This window comes from Atta colombica, unplaced genomic scaffold, assembly GCF_001594045.1.
Source record: "Atta colombica isolate Treedump-2 unplaced genomic scaffold, Acol1.0 scaffold19, whole genome shotgun sequence".
In the NCBI taxonomy this organism is placed as follows: Eukaryota; Metazoa; Arthropoda; class Insecta; order Hymenoptera; family Formicidae; genus Atta; species Atta colombica.
The window spans coordinates 281,437-288,214 of NW_017259282.1; the positions used below are offsets into that span (position 1 = coordinate 281,437).

Here is a 6,778-nt window from a genome sequence, read left to right on the forward strand (position 1 = left end):
GACAACAAACACACGCGCCGACAAATCGACGCGAGATAATACGGCACGAAACTGACAACAATAGAAAAAAAACTTCACTTTGAAACACAACAATCGGCCGAGACGATAAGCGAAAATCAAAGACACGTAATATTGCGCGAAATTCCAGAGCTCACTTAAATAACATCTTATACCGCCAAAAATCACACGTCGCAAATAACACTGCTGTAAAGGAAGAAATTATCACACAATATGAAATCAAATATAAGAAACGGCAGACATAAAAAAAGGACATGAAATACAAAAGAGAATTATGCATAGAAAAGGCAAATCTATCAAAACACAGTGTACCACTCGCTCTCCAAATTCCTCGTTCTTATTTCTTGAGGAAGAAATTCCGTTTATATACTCGAGTCCCACACGTCGGGCGCCAAATTTGCAACCTCACGAGCGCAACTTCATCGCGCATTCGCAGTTAATTCTCTCTCGACTCGACAGAATTCCCGTTATAACGAACCTTCGTCTGACCTCACCGGAAATGCGACAGAAAACGTATCCTTACACAGTCCTTCCCGAGGACCACGCAAGATTTCGAAAATGATAATTGGACGTCAGGCACGAGCGAACGTGCCATTCTTTATCAAAATTATACATTCTATATATATGTATATATAGAATTTCTACAGAACTGCGAACGTTGATGGCTCTCATAACCAACAACCTCAGCCTCGGAAATGACAGAGGGGGCGGTTGATGGTCGAGGATAGAGGAACGTGTGGAGAAGCGAATAGGCGACAATAAATCACAATAATTAATAACAATAAGAAGTAACGAATATATTTGATTAATCTCTCGTTCGTTGACAACAGTATGCGATCGAAACGCGTCACTTTAGCTTCGCATATGCTTCGACACGCGGGGCTAATTCTTGACGGCTCATGCCACGCAAGAATATATAAGCATACTTTCGTAAATTACACGAGCATTAGCTCGATAACCGAGATAGGAGATGGTTATGATATCACAAACACAGCGTGATCTCGTGCTCATCCACGGGGCTTCGAACTATTTTACAAAATGTCGGAAATAGACAAAGAACATGCAGATATCACGATACAAAGTTCCGATACACTCAAGATCAATCGGTACGCGACAAAACTTAATGAAATGACTAGGCTGTAGCTTAGGCGGAAAGTAACTCTCCTGAAAATCTTATAACGAGTCGTCGCGAGAGGCGACACGCTCAGACACAATTATCGCGAAAAACCAGACGCACAATAATTCCACGTGCCTAAAACATGTCTCGAACCAAAGCAAAAATATCGAAATGCGAGTGATATCATCTGCGTGCTACTCGTCTTGTAGGATGCTGGGTGCCCTAGCTGATCTGTCTTCCATCACTCCTCTTCCGATTTTCAGTCCCGGTCGTTTTCTCTCTTCATCTAGGTTCGGTGAGACGACGCAAAATTTATAAGATCGTAAGAAGATCGCCCATCATCCTCGTCATAAACCTCGACAGAACTCGCACGAAAGAACGATAAATCGATGCAGAAAATCTGCGGGACACACAATTATGGATATTTGCGGGACACGCAAATACGTCCGCCTTCTAAAAAGTACAAGGACCCAGGACACCAGAGTTGCACTATTCGGTCGAGTCTTCCGATTCTTGTGATGGACGGACACGTCACAAACATCACGGCACAATATATATGTATACGAATATAGATAGATAATTTTAAATTTATCATTCATATACACACCATATATGAAAAGTTAGCAGCTGATTTATAAAGAAAATCTTCATCTGATCAATAACCTCAAGTTTTAAGAGAAAGGGAGGCATATTTTTTGGCCAGGCAAAATAACTTCTGAGAACGGTTTACGGGCAATTCTATTTCTAGAATAATATTTGATTTATCTATTTTAGCACTCAATTCAACAACAATTTCCAGTATAGTTTTCATGATATTGTTTGAAGAAATACATACTAACTCGACAGATTTCTTATCTATAAACAAGATGGGGATTATTTTTTGGAATTACATATGAAATATATAAACAACTGCATATTTTCTAATATTCTTTGACATACTCGTACTCGTTGGGGCATTATTGTCATTATTCAGTTGTAATTCAGTTCTGTTCATTTCCATATTAACAACATACAGAGTTACTGCAATAAATTTGTAAAAGCGATTGCCAAAAAATTCATATTTCAAGAATATATAACTATTCTCAAAAAATTAAAAAGACTTACACTTTAAAGAAGAACGCGGTAATGATTCCTTGCTTACATTGCAATCTATAATGTAGTGAATATAATTAATAGCATGTCAATATATATAGAGGAGACTGTGAAATAATTATTTGTTATAAGAGAAGTTCGGGTAGCTTCGGACGATGAATATCTTTGGACATTCGAATTTTTCAGCGATTTTTTGAACCAAAAACAAAACCAAAGCATTATCGAAACTCGTTATAGACACATTTCAACGTGACACTTTGTTTTTGGTTTAGAAAATCGCTGAAAAATTCGAGTGTCCAGAAATGCCCGCCATCCGAGGCTATCCAAATTTCTCATGATGGATGAATTCAATATACTTTTCTGATTTTTTTCATGAAGACTTTTTGAAACTGAGAATTTTTGTATAAGTGATCGAGCAATTGGAGAACATTCAATAGACATTTTGAAAGAGCGATAAATTTTTGAGGTTGATGAATAAGGTTCATATCATATCCTGTATAGATATAAAACTATCAAGACAAAAAAACCAAAATTTGTCATAATTTATTTAATTTTTCTTTAATGGAAAAATAATTTTATTTCACATTCAACATCATTAATAAATTGAGAGTAAAACTATAATTAATTATAAAGAATAAATAGAAAAAAATACATACATACGTATTTTTTACAGAGCTCAGAATCTTATATAATAAAACACTTACCAGCATTTTCTTTATTATTACTGATTTCTAAGAGTTAAGACTGTGAAACTCTTGATTTCGATGTACCACGGAAAGATTGAATATTTTTATTATCTTTTTTAACAGATATATTCTTTTTCAATGAATTCAATTTGTAATATCGTTAGGTGCAGCAATTTTTGTGGCCTCTGATTGATCCTTCGAATCTGATGATTGGTCAGAGTCACTGCTATAATTTACATTTAATTTCGATTTTTTTAATAAATGTGAACTGGAGTCTTCAGAGTATTCACTTTCAGTACTTTTATATTTTTGTGGCTTTCTTTTTTTCCTCAGTTTCTTTAGGTCTTTTATAATATTGTAAAATTATTGTATAAGATTGAAGCTTTAAAAAATAAATTAAAAAAAAATTGTTGCATTTAAAAATACATTGAATTGTTAGAAAATATATATTTAATAACTATATTTAATATATATATATATAAAGTATATTTAATTTAAAATACATTGAATTGTTAGAAAATCTCGCGTCTGAATCATCATGTGTAATGAGATATAAGAAATATTCTTATATCTCTCTAAATCACATATTATGTATCAGAGTCGTGACATATTTTTCAAAGAAAAGAGTTTCTTGAAATAGATGATAGGAATAACTGTGCGATAATATAAGTTCATATATACATTCAAGATAATTATAAATAAATAGTATAAGAATATTCATGTAGCAATCTTATATTCAATCAATGCAGTCGTTCTGTCATAATCATATTTATACAATTTGTTAAATTGTTTTTACGATACAAAGCAAAGTTTAACATTTTTAGACATGATTATTAATCCACTTAATGTTGTTAGACTTTTATTAGCATCTATAAATTCAGTATATCTAACAGAAACACCAGTCACTGAAGCAGAAATAGAATTAAAAGAAGACAAAAATTATTATTGGATAGCATTTTTCACTACAATGTATTGGAAGTAACAGAAGAAATCTGTCTCGATTATCAAGAATCTTATAAATTACATAATTCTGAAATAAAATTGAAGATGATGAAGAAGATGGAGTGAAGCTAATTTAAATTTTCATCCTCAATGTTCAAATGATGATGACGCAGACAGTTCTTATAAAAGACTGTTCAGTATTGGCGGAATTGGGATATTAATGAAAAAAATAACAACAAAAGGAATCATCTCCTAAAATCACTGCAAAATAAATTTTAAAAAAATATAGGCAAAAGAAGGGCAAAGAGCCAATAATGTAGCAAAGAATTTTAATTTAAATCATAAAACTCATATAATAATTACAAAGGACAAAAACATATGTTTTAACTCCGCTCGAATTATTCTCAATGTTGCGGTAAAATTATTCAAACATCGCTGTAATAATAAATACAAATAATATTAAAACTCGTTATGTTCCAAAATACATTCTTCATTTTGTGTAGTGCGCTGCGAATCAATTATATCGGAAATCAAAACAGTAAGAAAGTAATATTCTAGAAAGTGACAAAAGAAAAATTAATCTTTCTCCCTCCTAATGTCTTTCTTTCTTTTCCTCTTGTTGTCATTTTCCGTTCTCAGTGAGTATTTTTCCTTCTCGGTCTTATTCAACGTCGTGGAAGTCAGATGTTTACTCTTGCAAATTTGCTTCAATTAAAAACTAATTCTACCACGATATGGATTACTACCTTCCTGCTTTTTTGCTCTCTTTTTTTTATTAATGGATCCTTAACACATTTACTGATTGACAAGGTATATCATTATGTTATATGTATTATTAATTTGTATATGTTAAATATTAATTTTTCTTTTATTCACGGTCACTTTTTAGAGTATTACTTTCTTATTGTTTTGATTTCCGATATAATTGATTCGCAGCGCACTGCACAAAATGAAGAATGTATTTTGGAATATAACGAGTTTTGTAATATTATTTATATTTGTTTTATAGCGATGTTTGAATATTTTTATCGCAACATTGATCACAGAATGACTCGAGCGGAGTCGAAACGTATGTTTTTATCTTTTGTAATTAATTATTATATGAGTTTTGATTTGAATTAAAGTTCTTTACTACATTATTGGCTCTTTGACCTTCTTTTGTCTATATTATTTTATATTTACAGAGCCTCATTATTATTTATTAAATTTAGAAGAGTTTCATTTGAACGTCAATTAAGACGATGGGAAAAACATTTACATTCAGGTGGAAATCGTATAGAAAAATTATCTTACATCTCCAAATTTGTACATGATAAATTTACTACAGCTGTTGAATCAGGATTTATAGTTCATGATATCGATTTGGGCTTTACAAGTTCAAGAAGAAACAAGAAATTTAAATCCTGTATTAAAGTATCTCAGAATTGAATATTAAGATTCAAAAAGTCTCATCGAATTGTTTCGAGAAAAATTTATAACTATAAGAACAATAGAAGATTCCATTAATTTGCAAAATAGCTGATGATTTTCTGAAAACAGTGAAACTACTTATCGAACAGTTTCTGAAAATATTTTTAATTTTGATCAAAGTGGTTTCCAATTGGAAATTCATTCTGGAAGATCATTGTCTAATCAAGGAATAAAGAAAATGGAGTGTGTTGTGCAATCTATATCATTAACAATACACTCATATACCATGCAACCAATAATATCATGTAATGAAATTTGCTGTCGCCTTTATTTATTATTATTACTTTCTTTTCATTAAAAGAAATTAATGGTATATTTAGACCAAACATACAAGAAACCTTATTTACACCAAATGTTATTATAAAAGCATCTAAATCTGGTAAAATGACTTCACAATTAAAAAATTTCTTTTCACAATAGATTTTCAGATACTATTTTACTATTAAAAAGTAAATATAAATTTGCATAAACGAAATAATATAATGAAATTATAATCTCTGTGTCATAATTTCTATAATATATTTTATATTTTATTTAAGAGTCTTATAACAGTCGTAAAATAGTTATTAATTTGACATTTACATTTCTTACAGATCATTTTAAAATTATATAATAATGGTTAAAAGAAGCTTATTTTCCAATTATTGGTTCTAATAGCGTTCTTCTTATCGATTCATGGATTGGACATTATCCCAATATTATTTCAGATTTAACATCTGCAGGAAAACATATTACTACTATGATTATATCGAAAGGCACTACAGCAAAAATACAATCATTAGATATTTAAGGATTTAGAATTTGGATTTAAAATTTGCTAAAAGATTTTCAGATATTATTTTACTATTGGAAAGTAATATAAATTTACATATGAAAGAAATAATATAATAAAATTACAATCTCTGATACAATCGTCATCTCCGCGATGTCACAACTTATTTAAATATTCGTGATTTAAAAATGGTGATATTACAAACGAAAGACCAGAAAAATCCAATAGAATTTAGTTTCGACAAAAGTTTAACAACATGTGATATCGAAGATTGAAGTAATATAACTGCAGTAAGATGTTCGTGGTGCAAGAAGTCATGTTTAAAACATTTTTTTTCATCGAATATCATTATTGTAATGAATATAATGAGTATACGATACAAAATATAAATTTATTGTATATAAACATTTAGAAACTATTTCATTATTAAGTACGTTTAGAAATTATTACATAAATGAAGTAAATAAGATATTTACAGTAAAAGTAAATAAGATATTTACAGTTATTCCTATCATCTATTCCAAGAAACTTATCTTTTCTTTGAAAAATATGTCACGACTCTGATACATGATTTAAAAGATTATTTCTTATATCTCATTACACATGACGATTCAGACGCGAGTTTTTCTAATAATTTAAATATACTTTTTATATATATATATTAAATATATTTATTAAATA

General features: G+C 30.2%; 1 pseudogene; it reads left to right on the forward strand.

Annotated features, from left to right (window-relative positions):
• The first annotated feature begins 1,056 nt into the window (after positions 1-1,056).
• LOC108686793 overlaps positions 1,057-6,778 on the forward strand; it is a 13,046-nt pseudogene continuing 7,324 nt past the window's right edge.